Genomic DNA, 14,343 nt, shown 5'->3' with positions numbered 1-14,343 from the left:
ATCTGACAGTTATACATGTTTTGTAATTTTAGTTTTGTTCTTTTTATTCAACAAACGGCATCCATAAAACCATGTCTGTCATGGTCCTGGGTCGTTGACCCAGCGTTTTGCGTTTTTTCTGATCTGTATTAGTTTAGGGTTAACCTGAAGTTTGGTGTATTGTCAGCCCTACCTGTGTCTGTCCTTGGTGCTCTGTTCATGTCCCAGTGTTGTGTTGTACATCAGTCTGTTTCCTGTTTTATTTTGAAGGCTCGTGTTCTGGATTTCCTGTTCTGTTCTGAAGGTCTGTGTCTGTTATTGTGTTCAGCTTGTCTCCTCCGGTCCCCGGGTGTATTAGGTTCAGCTGTTCTTCCCTCCTGTGTGTGATTACCTGATTACCTTGTGTGTGTATATTTAGTGGGTGTCGGTCTGTGTTCGTTGTCGGCTCGTCTGCGTTCATCCATGTATCACTGCGTTAATCTACATTCATCTGCGGTCTATGGTGTTCCTGTCTCTGCGTCTCTCTGCCCCGCACCCCTTTGTATGGTCCCAGGTTTGTCACTTAGTTTCTCCCAGTTTAGGTTTCCGTTTGTAATTACTCGTGCTTCATTGCCTGTTTTTGCCACTACCACCCTGTAAATAAAACGTCACTCGTATCATCAGTTTGCTGCATTTTGGGTCCTCCTTTTCCTCCACACCACACGGCTCCCTCCGCCAGCCGTGACAATGTCATAAAAAAATATGTTTTAGAAAGACTATGTCTGGCATAGCCATATAAACAGAGTCCAGTTTATGAGAAAAAATAGAGAAATTCAAATATGGCATAAAGCACTAAAATGATTTACAAAATATGATAAAATGGTAATATGAAGATAAATTAAAAAGCAATTGGCCTTACATTTTAGGGCTGCTACATTTGTCAGAACACAAACTGAATTCAAATCTTATTCATAATTAGAGATGGACCGATCCGATATTACGTATCGGTATCGGTCCGATACTGACCTAAATTACTGGATCGGATATCGGAGAAAAATAAAAAATGTAATCCGATCCATTAAATATCACGAAAGCACCTCACAAAACTTGCAACACGCCGTAACTCACCTCAGAACGTTAGCACGTCGGAGCAGTATGCATCACGTGATAGAGCGGCTGTGGCATGCGGGACCTGTCGATGGTCTGGATAGCATTTGGAGCTTCGCTAGCAACCCGGCATTTCATCTCCGACAAAGTTATCCCGAGAGAAGTAAAGCAAGTGTGTAAGTCCATCTCTGAATGTTTGTAAAGCATTCCTGCGTTAAGCTTAACAAACGATATATGGAGCGACTGCCTCTTCTTGCTGCTACTTCAATCATGAAACTGCTTAACGATCAGCTGATCGGCTTTTCCGTGTCTCTAGTTTGCTTTTGGCCCACTTTGCACCAGAAAGAGGAAACCAGCGGCTGAACAACAGCAGCACGTTTAAGCTTGATCAGCTGTTGTTAGAATTTATTTAATATTACTTTCTACTCGAGGATCTTTTTCTACGTAGCTGACGCTGGTAACTGTGCAGGGGCGGATCTAGCAAAGTTTAGCCAGGGGGGCTGATAGGGCATTAACAGGGAAAAGGGGGCACAAAGACATACTTTTCTTTCTTATTCTCATTTAAAATGTCTAGCTTTTAATAAATAATTATCTGACACCCAAAGTTTTAATTTGATGTAAAATGAATAGAAGTCAATTACTGTATATAGTAACTATTAAGTCTAATATATATACCCTAGTAAGCTATAGTACTTTTTCCTTTGGGAAGGTACCATCTGTGCAGTCTGCAATTTTGTTGAAGAAAGATGTTGAATCTATTTAATATTTCTTGAAAAATAATTGATTTCTGTGCATTTTTTTTCACACTGCATCAAATTAAGGTTGATTACGTCGATTAAGCATCATGAGGTGGCGCGTGAGGGGTGGTTCCCTATTTTTTATTTATTTATTTTTGTTGTTGCTGGGAGTTGGAACCCTATTAGTTAGGTTGCTTAATATTTATGCTAAGTACTCTTTAAAATACCAGAATAGGGAGGATGGTGTAGGTTTAAGTTTATTAGATTGATCAGTATTGCTGAACTATGAAATATTTTTTTTTTGCATACAGGTATAACAGAATAGCTTTAGTGTAGTTGTTGTTTTAAACTTGAGTATGAACTTATACAAAATGCAGCAAGATATTTAAAAAACAGTTTTGTTGATTAAAAAACACTATATCGGATTCATATCGGTATCGGCAGATATCCAAATTTATGATATCGGTATCGGTATCGGACATAAAAAAGTGGTATCGTGCCATCTCTATTCATAATGCAGAGTTTGAGCAGATATTTATTGATGGACAGTCCTCATTAGCTGGTTGTCATCCAACATCACTGAAGATTCCACATTCATTACAGAACCAATTAAAATCATGGCCAGAGGTCCACAGCAGTGTGCACTGCGCTGGATAAACCTATAATGAGCACAAGCTAAATAACAAACATAACATAATAGTATTTAATACAGACATGGTGGTCCAAAAATAAATAAAAGAAAATCAATTATAATAAATTATGTTTAAACCAGTTGTGTTTATTGGTTTGATTTATTATTGTATAACAAATGTTCAGAATTAACAGAAAATGGCACAGCTTTCTGCCGCTGAGTGTCACTCTCTGCTGGACGAGGACCACTGCTTACACATTCAGTAACCCCCAAAGCCAAATTCCAGCCAGTAAAACCACCAATAGTGTGTACTCACAAGACCTTTCATGTCGTAAAATATGTGTATCTTACAACTCAACTCGTAGATATGCAGACAGATTCCTAAAATGCTGTAAAGCCTATACCTTAACATTGTCAATCTTAAACACACAGAGCTACAAAAATATACAAAGGGAAAACCTGAATGGAAAAGCATTTGAGCGATTGCAAAACTGAATGCAGCACAATAATTGCTTTGGCTCAATTAGCTAAATTATTTAATATCAAGTATAATATCTCTGTATATTTTAGAGAACCTCTTTTCTCTTATATGGGATCTAAATCCATAAACTGCGATTTCCAACTAGATCACATAAACAATATATAAAACTAAAGTCAGTTTTTTGCTACTTAAAGTCCACAAGCCTAACAAATCTCTAATGAATCTCACCAGATGGGATCCAATGTTTTAGCACTTTACAAAGCATGTCTGTGTTACATTAGAAACACTACTACTCAAACTGCTACCCTCCTTCCCCTTGTCCTTCCTTCATTCCCTCCTCCAGTTTGCCCCCAATCTGGAACACAGACCAGACATGTTCACTGGGGACAAAGCTGAGGTAATAAATCCTAATAGAGTTCATGAGGGTCTAAATAAGGAGGACTTTGTGTGTCCGAGTGTGTGCAAGTCAGTGTATGAGACAGAGGCCTGGCCCAAGATAGTCACCACTAGCAGAGCCAATACACACAAAGGGAGGCCATTTTCCACTTCAGGCTGCCTGTGTGATACTGTCTGGATAAAGGTGAAACAAATGAGGGGGAAGCCCAATGCAAAGAACCAACTGGCAAATTTCCTAGGCAAGAGGTCTGAAGCAAAAGGAAATTAGATATTTTTTGAATATGTATGGCCGGATTTCACCCTAGAAAGTGCAGCTCAAAGCAGGGAGACAAAAGCAAGGCAAGGGAGTCAGAGACTGTGTACTGGGAGCCTTGTGAGGACATGCTGGTGTTGCATAAATCTACTTAGTGTAGCAACGTAAGGACAGTGCTTTGCAAATGCATGCCAAAAGTGTCATCACAGCTCCTAGTGCACGCCACGCTTTGGTTTTGCTTGCACCATTCAATTTCCTAACCAATTCGGCATCACTAACTCAGCTGTAACATTATGGCTCCATCATGTCTGGCCAATGCCCAATACTGAAGTATTTATTTCTTTATTTTTGTTCTTATTTTATCCCCTTTTGTTGCAGGGAAACAAAGAAATCTTTATTATAAAAACACAGTTTTAAGCTCTTTCAGCCCTTCATTACCCTACTTTTAGCCATCAAAAAAATGGATGTAACACAACACATAAACATCGCCTGCTTACAATGATGTCATTTTAATTGCTGATAGTATCAGTTAACATGGCCGATACCAACGTTCTGCTGAAACATGCGGGCCTTATGGTACTGCACAGGAGTCCATTTGCATAGGTTTTTGGCTAGCAGATAAAGAGACTAACACAGATGATATAGAAACACAAGAGTCCTTAAAAAAGCCAAGCCCATATATCCCAAGGGTGAAGATATGATGCATTAAATCCAGTACTGATGGGATATAAAGTTTTTCTAAACACAAGTAAAACAACAGCAGCGTTCTCCACAAAGAACCAAAGTTCAAAAAAGCACACACGAGAAGCAGTTTTTATTGCTTTTAACCATTAGATGTCAGACAATGTAGCACTTAGAATTCTGCTGTTTTGAAATGATGTCCATGAAACTACAGTTACAACATTTATGTAATTCCTTACTAACATCATAGTATAGTAGATGTTTGTTAGCTAGCCCACTGATCTAAGTCAAGAATTGTCATAGCTAGAACCACTCAGTCTTCCTCATTAGCCTTAGCAGACAGGAGCTCCATCGTTCCATAGCCTCTTCATCTTCAAATACTAGCCTAAGTCCACCAATGCATTTTCTCATTGATTTAAAAGGCAGAATTGCTTCCCATAATGCCCTGTCTCTTGTCCCCCCTACCACCTAAACCCACGTCACCCACTAGTACCATGCCAGTTATTGTCTCTTAGCAACAGAAAATGTCCCTCGTTCCCCCTTCTCCCTCCAGAGAGCTCCGGAGGATAATCGATACTGATCATTGTAACTGTGGTCCCAGATCTGCCCTTCCTGTAAGGTCTCTCATTACCGGAAAACAGAAAACCCCCCTACTACTCCTAACTCCTGCAGAGAGGAAGAGGGGTGTGATGAAGAGGGCTATCTGCAGAAGGAAGAGGGCTGGCAGTAGTGGGCAGTGAGAAGAAAACAAAAAATGTCCACTGTAATGCAAGGGGCACAAGGAGTTTCCTCAACATACACAATTCATGCAGTTCTTTTTTTTAAGGTACAGGGTGCTACAAAAAAGGAAAAAAAAAAAGGTTAATGTCCTACAAAAAATGTAACAGAGCAAGTGAAAGCAAGCACTCTGCAGTGTAATCTCTTAAATCTGTTAATTAAGTCAGAGGTTACTGCTGGTTTTTGTGCAGCCCTCTCCCATGTGAGTCTCCTAGTCCATCTCTCTCCCTCTTCCTGGGTGGTCTGATGCAAGAGCTCACTAAAAACAAATTAGGCCACTTCATCTGCAGTATTTGCAAAATCCTTAAAACCTGAAACAAATCCACACACTATTAACTTAAGAGGCTACAAACTAGGACGATGTGATTTTTCTTTAAATATAATTTTGGCTTCTAATAATTGTGAAAACAAGATATCTTATATACGATTATTGTTTAACCATAAATTTGCATTTTGCTTTATGTAATAAATGTAGTTACCATTTTTTCTTTACAGTTGTGCACTTTGGCAATTCCCTAAAAGTCCAACTCACTCACCGTTTCACCCAAGATAATTCAAAAAGAGCCTTTAATCAACAAGATATAGATAAAGGAAGTAAAAGTCATAACAACATTTCCGAAGGAGAACCTTCAGGGGCACTCTATCTTCTTGGTGGGTCCTGTGCAGCTTTCCTGAGACATGTGTGCCTGCTGCTGCTTGGCCATTTAAAAAGTTTAGCAAAAGCATGATTTTTCTTAGTTATCTTGTTACTCATAACTGTTATCACAGAATTGACAGAAAAACTCATAGGCATGATTTTTTGCCATAAGCAAACAGCCCTTTCACAAATGTGGACATTTAGTAACATGACATTTTTAGAAACAATATTTCCAAGACATGATATGTGCCTGCCTGTTTGCACCACCACCCTGTTACACAATCCACTATCAGCTTGCAAGTACCAATAATGAGAGTGAAAAGGGAGTCTGGCATATACTGAACTAGCTGACTGACTGCTGGTGGCCTTGTGGCTGCCAGAGCACATGGAGATCATCCAGGGAAGTGTGACTTCCTTAAGCTGGTAAATCACGATTAACACTCACGAGGAGAAGCACCACCCTGCCTAGCGCGTGTGTGCCACCTCACTTGACAAATGAAAACTCACATGTGGAGTGTTGATACTGACAATCAGAATTTCACAAACAGTGATTTTTTTCTCTTCCTGACTCATAATGAAATCATGCTCTATGCTTTACATGAAGTAACTCTGTAGACATTATCTTAATACATTTTAGGTCTAGTAATATATAAATGTCTTCCTTTATGAAAGCAAGATATCTCAGATGCGCCATATCCTGTTTTCAAGACCAAGACCAGTGCAAAAAGTAAATAAATGATATCCCATGTTATGCAGTTTACCCACTATAGTTAATCCCCCGTCTTGTAGCATTAATATGCATTCCTTTACTTCAAATCATACTAATATCATCTTTTCTTTTCAGTAGGGTTACGGGAAGTATTCAGAAGTTTAGCTGTGCTTCATTCATTAACCACATTTGCATAATCAGCTCCTTGCGGCTCACAAGGTGTCAAAACCTCATTATGTCAACCAATTTTTTCAGCGCCTTTGTACGTGCTATATATTTATTAGATTTTTTGTTAAGTGCTCTATGCACTCAGTAAGGTGCATAAAAGTACTAGATGAACCAGTCTGGAGGAGACACAGCTGATGCTATTGTGCAGCTGAACCTCTGAGGTCACTGCAGTACCAGTGTGGAGAAATCTATGAGTGGAAATGCCAGGAAAAAGGAATTAAAGTTATTTCACATGAGTCTGTTTTTCCCAAAGTTACCATGGACATTACATGAGACAATAAGCACCTTGGCAAATACTTGTGAAAGTCCCCTACTTTTCCCATCTAGTACCACATCACAGTTGTCATGTGGTGTCCCTATATGCCCTAGGGACTTATAGGGACATTACACAGTCCCTAGGACATAGGGACAGGTTTCCTTGGGTTTTTAGCATATCCTGTAGTCATTTTGCATCTCTTTATAGCCCTTTAATGTTTCTTGCAGCAGTGCTTTTTAGGTGAAGCCCAGGGGCTCATTTGACTAAACGGTAGGTCTGTAAAAAATGGATTCATGAAAAAAAAAAAAAAGTAACTGCACATTTATTGCAGGTACTGTAGAAATATGTAGACAGCCCTCTGTTGGCATCTGTCACTCTGTATACTGTTGTAGTATGTCTCTGTCTTTACTACTAACAAGCTGGATAACAACAAACATTCAATTCAATGTACACCACTTACTCATGACCCATCTGAGTCCATCAGCATCACCAGTAATCAGGTTAGAAATGATTAGGGCCCAGCTACACTACACCAAAGCAGCAAGGGGGCTGTTGGCTGGTTATGATTGGCTTGACTGGCTGGATTCATTAGTTGCTGTGATGAAATATTCATAAAAGGAACAAGTTACTTCCCAGGGAAACGCTGGATGCCATCATTCAAAACAGCCTACATTATTAATCAGCACCTTTTTCAACACAAAGGGTCCATACTTGACACGGTGTGCACATGCACAGACATGACGCAAGCCCTTAAGCACATACATGGAAGGACACAGACATTAGCTACCTATCTTTCCCGGTTCCCACTGCCAGAAAGGAAATTCCATTCAGCATTGCCGTAAAGGGACTGTTAACAGCCCAGTAACTGAGTAGGACACTGGATAGAGAATAATGATCGAATAACGGTGTAACTGAATCAGCTGTCTTATCAAAGTCGGGAAATGGAAACAAATTTGGTTTTAGGAGTCTGTTGTTACTGCATTTCTCTTGTACAAATATTTATCAAAGAGCCTCTACGGACTGGGACAGCACACAGGAACACCTTTCATAAAACAAATGGGCATTTATTTGAATGGTCTGCTCTAAATGAAAGGCTGGGTTCACAGATTTCGCTGCTTGCAAGTGAATACCAATTAATCCTAATTACATCTTCATCAACCAACTCCAAATGGTTATTCAGCACCATTTTGCCGGGATGATGAATATCTTTGTGGCCACAAACACAAGCTGAATGAGACATTAAAGTAATTTATCCTTAAAGCGAGAACTTAATCGAGCTCTTGTGGGTGAGAGGATGGCTTTGTTGTGGTAAATAAGAACAAGGAGCGATAACGGAGAACAGGAAGAGTACGGAGAGAAAAAAGGTGAGGGCAAAAACAATTTGGATAATAATAAGAGCAAAAGAGCAAAAAAGGAGTAAAACAATGCTTTACAGTTGCCTGATGGCACTCATTTAGGAGCAAATCCCTCTACTTCTACCACCAGCTCACCAGAAATAGATCAAAGGCTGACTTGATCAAAGAGAGAACGATCCACTTAGCTGCCTCTTTGCCCCGTTTTCCTCTGTCATCTAATTTCCTCAGAATAGAGGGATGATAGCGTATGCTAGTGTTGCACAGTTTTTTTGCCTTGACTACTCTGGTTAAACTTTTTAGGTGAATAGACAACAGCTTATTTTACTCCCCCACAAAAAATATTAAACCAATTTTTTTTTTTTAAAAAAAAGCTCAGCTCCTTGTGATATTTCTTAAGGATTTTTACTCACACCTATATAAGCAAAGCCAGTGAACTTTTTCATCATGTATGTGTCTTGGCTGATTTAAAATATTGTTCCTTGCGCCATTTTAAAGTCATTTATGATATATACTGCTGTATGAAAATTAAAATGCAGTTAACGTTGCATTCTAATGTGAAAATAACATATTATGATTACTGCACTATGCCTAACTCCTTTCTTTCGACCAATGCCCAGTTGTTTTCTTTTTTCCACTACAGTTCCTCCTGCTGTGTGGCAACCCAGTATATGGTGTATATATCTCCATGTCCCAGTTTCCCTTACGTCCATTCCTCTTTCCACCTCCATCCTGTGCATGGAAGCCAGTAGCGTTAGCTATTGCCTCTCACCCAGTCTGAACTCCAAAGAGATTTTGCTGCCGATTGGAGGCAGCTGGCTCAATGCGTCTGAATCTCCACCCCCATAACCACCCCTCTCAGCCATGGTTATTCAGAGAGTCAGTCATAACACCCAACAAAAGCTAGCAGATGCATGGTTCACAAGCAAACAACACAGCACAGGCAAACGAAATAGTCTGGACTGTGAACTGTGCCCTAACACGGTTCAAGTCCAGACAGTACTCTCTGCTCCACTAAAACTGACCTCAGTTATCTGGCAGGCATGAAAATATTGCACCATTTGCACAGCTCACAGGAGTGTATCTTTGGCTGTCTATGTCACTTTGCAAACTTCAGTTCATCCTTTTTATTTCACATAGGAGCTGGCTCACTGACTAGGCTGCCTTTATACTCTAGAACAACACTACTTGAAACCAACAAGCCATGCTGAAAATAAATCAGACAGGCAAAGCATGTTCAAAAAATTATATCATTGTGATCAGAAGACCAAATTACTGTAAACTGAAAATAATTACAAAGAACAAGTGCCTACTGTATGATATGATAAGTCCCAGATGAGTCAGTCAGAATTAAAGTTGCAATTTGGTGGCCCCATCACAGAATAAGCTCTTTATTTAATTACTACAGATTATTTTGATGAACAGCTTGTCAAAGAGCATACACTGTTATGAGATTTACAGAAAAATTATACGAGGAACATGAAACACCTTATAACACATTGTGCTCAGGTGTTCCAGATACCAGCAGAGACTGCACACAGCGGCTTTGATCTGCTGTGTAAACGTAAGATGACAGTAAGGTGAAAAAGCAACAATATATATCTAAATTTAAAGTGTCACCATGCATTACACTATTCTGAAGTAGGGCTGCTCAATTAATCGAATTTTAATCACGATTACGATCTGGGCTTTCAACGATCATTAAAAATGACTGAGCCGATTATTAGCCCCTCCCTCATTTATCCGCGACACCTTAAAGGCCGGTCCGTGAAAATATTGTCGGGCATAAACCGGTCCGTGGCGCAAAAAAAGTTGGAGACCGCTGATTAAGAGGACCCGAGGGAAGCTCGGAAAGCTAAGCAGAAGTTATTTGGAGAGGAGAGTGACTGCTGTTGGTTGAAAAGAGAGGTAAAAAAAAAAAAAAAAAACTTCAGTGGTGTTGCACACTATTTTATATTATTTTTTAAAGTCATTGTTAACCCTTTAAATCCGGTCAGAGCAGCATGCTCCGTTTTGTGTAACTATTTTTAAATCCCTGTAGAACCTGAACCACGTAAGCTAGCGCAATAATTTGTTTTGCATATGAAACCGGAGGAGTTGTACTTACATCTTATGCCATCAGCTTGTCCTCGGTCACGGTTTCCTTCCACATAAAGCTTTGCAAAAATTGCATAAAAAGCGCTTGCAGGAACAAAAACATAATATTCCAGAAACACGCTTTGCCGATCCGATCAGCTGTTCGTAACACTTCCCACAGTGAAACAAACGTCAGCGCGAACTGTCGCATGTCCGCCATTTCCTGGCCGAAACCGGAAGTGACGTCATTTTCGCGGAAATGTAGTTTTTTACTTGTAGGCCTTAAAAACCTCTACTGGTCATGTTTGACTTTTCTGAATAGTTTCTGGGATGTTTGCACTGCTGGAAATAGTTTATTTTGATGCACATGCTGTTTTCTTTGCAAATTTGCATCATAGGATTGTTTTTTTTTTTTGTTTTTCCTGCAGTATATAAAAATTGGTGTATCTCCAAAATAAAACTATGAAGACACTCAAAATAAATTTCCTGTTGTTGTAAACTATTTTTTGCAACTTTTTTGTATTTAAAGTTTTGAGGGATAAACCTCTTAAATTTCTCCAAGTAGAAATATATGTAAAAAAAACAAAACAAAAACGATATAAATTTGTTTGTAGTTTATTGCACTTTTTTGCAATTAATGTAGTTACTATGGACTTAATGCATACATATTATTAAAATATGGGCTATAACAGTTATTTAGCAACTTGAAATGCTCCCACAAATGGCACTACAACATGTAAAAAAATAATATAAGCTCTGGCGGACTTGGTTCTATAGTAGGTCTTAAAGGGTTAAATAAATATCGTCAAATAATCGCGATCTCAATTTCAGTGAAAATAATCGTGATTATCATTTTTGCCATAATCAAGCAGCCCTATTCTGAAGTAGAATAAAATGGTAAAGTAATCCCATCCAGAAACCCTATGTGTCATACTTTATAATGTTAGGTAAAGACCCTACAATACTATAGAGGGAACCCAAACAATCAGCACTCAGCGACAGTGGAAAAGAAGAACTCCCTTATAATAGGAACAGATCTTCAGCAGACCAAGACTCCAGGAATTGCAGTCATCTACTGAAACTGGCTGGGTAATGAGAAAAGAGAAGAGAAAAAACAAAAGCACAGACAGACCGAGGACAAAATGCAAACTAAAACAATAGAGAAAACATGCAAAGCCAAATATGACTAAAACCGATGAAAAGTGCTGTGTGGAACTCATTTAAATAATGAATATGAGGCCCAGTACAAATTCTGTCAGAAAAGGCTAACATGTCAATGATGTTTTGGGTGGGGGATCTTTGAAGAAAAGTTGAATAAACAAAAAACTGCCATCTTTATCACAATGCTCAATAAAAGAAAAATTTCAAAAACTTGTATTATGTCATTACTTAGACAATATTCAAATGCAGTTCCGGTAAAGTACTGCAATGTGTTACTTTAGTAAGTGGTAATGTTTACCATAATCCATTCTTTTTATAACTCCAAATCCATTCGGTCTTTTCACAAATTCCATCTCCACCATTGCCACTGCTTCATAAAATGTCACAGATATGTTAAAAACAAGGAAAACTCTAACTTGCCTCACTTAAAAACAAAACAAAACAAAAAAACAAAGCCACGCATTCACATACACATAAATCAAACTGGATGATGTCAAGTGACATTAACTGAGCCATTTTTTAAGGACAAGGGTAATTAAGTTACTGCCAACAGTACAAATACACTTACTGCAGGATGAGGCAGGTTAAGATTTGGTTCAGGGTTTACATGAAACTGAAGTGGCTGAGCTATGCATCAGAGTAAGCTGACCCGCACAGACTGACAAGTCTTTCTTTTCCCCCCCTTCATTGTTAGACCCATTATATATTCTTGGAAATTCAGTGTCACTCTACTACGGAAGGACAAATATTTACTCACACTGACAACTTTGGGAAACCTTAGACGTTGGGATCAAACATATTTGTAAAATGACTAAAGAAGCTAACCTTTAAGCACAAAGGCACCAAACACTTGTTCGAAATGTGAGCTCTTGCATTAAATTCTTTTAAGGTTTGAAATGCTACTGTGTCTGTAGTCTGGTTTACTAGCTGGTAACCTTGAATGTTTGGAACAACTTTGCAGTAATGAGGGGCAGGAAGAGAAACAGCATCATAAAGTTGCATGACAAAGCCTGTTATTTCCATTCTTATGGGACAGAAAAAACTAGTATACAACACATAACTGAAGACTTCGCTGATACTATTACATGTCTAGAAACTTTATGGTGGATTATAGTAATTAATCACTGCTGTTGGCATAAACTTCAAAGTATCTATGGCTACTGGTAATGTTAATTCCTCTCTCTCTTTTGCACTCACCCACTCATGTACACACACACACACACACACACACACACACACACACACACACACACACACACACACACAGAGGTTTCAAACTTCCCATAACACTAAACTTAACGTCAGACAAGTTACCTAAAAGGAAAGCCTCTGCAGGTAAAAAAGTTTCACTTCATCTTCAATTTCAACTTCTCTTAACGTTCAACCGCAATGCAGCATGTTGTCAACGAATGGTCCACTAAGTATATTCAGCAATCTTTGACTGATGATTTGAGTCCTCGACTTTCAGGATGCATCCCTGACATACAATACCGGTTGCTATTATTATTATTATTATTTATTCCCACAATCATTCTCTGCAACAGATCCAAAAAGCCAGTATCAGTTGACCTCTAAATACTTGCAAAGAAGCATTAATGTGTAATTTCAATAAAAACTTTATCTTAAATTCACTTGAAACTACTATACTTACAATTAAAAGGTCTAAACTCTATGGCTCTGTTACCAAGACATGAACTAATCCTAGTTTTACATGACTGAACACATTTTTTAATCTAGGACTAGGTTCAATACATGTCAGGGAAACACAGTAGGGTGCTCGTTTAACAAGGGTCAACAGCAGACATAAAAACACATTATTTTAAATTGTTCATTAAAAAAAAATTTACACCTCAAATCTCCTTTCACGCATTTAAAAAAATTTCACAAACTAGGTTGTATGTTGGCATATAATTAACCACTCTTCTTATTCTTCCCTAGTTACCATGTGGAGCTAGATATGGATCTAGTCTGATAACTGAAACACTGACACGCACTGTACTCGGTTATCAATCTATGTGGAGACTAACATTTCTCTTATATCTAATTCCTGGATGAGTCCCAGTTTGAAATCATTGTCTGAGTTTCTTAGAAGTATTCTGACACACTTTTTCCACAGAAAATCATAAAGTAAAGCAACGAGGCATGCCAGAGTGTGGTATGCTCTCCTGCATTTCAGTCATGTCTCACGAACCTCTGATGTGGCTTGGGAGAGATCCACATGGGCTCCAGGTCTGGAAAGGGGACAGGGGATACTCAGACAGCCTATCATAAAAGGCTGTTTCATAATACAGTGTAAGAGGTGAGCCCCATTGCCACATATTCATAACAACTCCTACTTGTGCTTTCACTCTCCTATCACCAAACATTTATATTTTTTTTAGTACACGAACTATTACCTAATGAAGCCCAGATTCCAGGAAAGCAGGAACTGAATCAAACGAATTACCTAGGGTCGATACCCCTCCTCCACTTCACATTTTTACTCTCACTCTAATCAACCCAAAGGCAATAAATGAGATTTATCACTGGCACCAATTGGAGAAAGGGGGAACAAGCTAGCAAAGACAAGGGCTGAAGGAGAATGGAGGCCAAATCACAAACAGTGGGGGGCATGAGCCATTGCTTAGTAGTGCATCACAGCTGTTTGGCCTCCCCAAACCAATAAGACCAGGAGTAACTAATTTCCCAATTTCATCTCAAGTCAGAAAGTATTTTAAAACCATAATCTACATGAAAATAACCCTGCAAATATTTCTCATCATGTAAACGTAAAGTAAATTCTGAAAACTTTTACCCGAGTCATAGGTAAGTTTTTCTAAAAGCAGAAACCATAGGCAATTAGTGAAAAACATCCCTTACTGCTCTCCCCTAAAAAATTTTCCTGACATCAGAAGGTCTACTTT

The 14,343-nt window shown here is 38.8% G+C and overlaps 1 protein-coding gene across 5 annotated transcripts in view; it reads right to left on the bottom strand.

The window, feature by feature from the left end:
• sbno2b (strawberry notch homolog 2b) overlaps window positions 1–14,343 on the bottom strand; it is a 63,175-nt gene that overhangs the window by 45,814 nt on the left and 3,018 nt on the right. The window contains exon 1 of one of the 5 annotated variants that reach the window (XM_026159745.1): window positions 173–189. The exons of the other annotated variants lie outside the window; for them this stretch is intronic. The gene's annotated coding sequence lies outside the window, so the exon portion shown is untranslated. Of the gene's footprint in view, window positions 1–172; window positions 190–14,343 lie in introns of those variants that run through there. 5 annotated transcript variants of the gene reach the window in all.

This window comes from Astatotilapia calliptera, chromosome 23 (genome assembly GCF_900246225.1).
Source record: "Astatotilapia calliptera chromosome 23, fAstCal1.2, whole genome shotgun sequence".
Taxonomy (NCBI): Eukaryota; Metazoa; Chordata; class Actinopteri; order Cichliformes; family Cichlidae; genus Astatotilapia; species Astatotilapia calliptera.
Note: the sequence above shows the minus strand (reverse complement) of the source record. Positions and strands in the feature narration are given on the sequence as shown.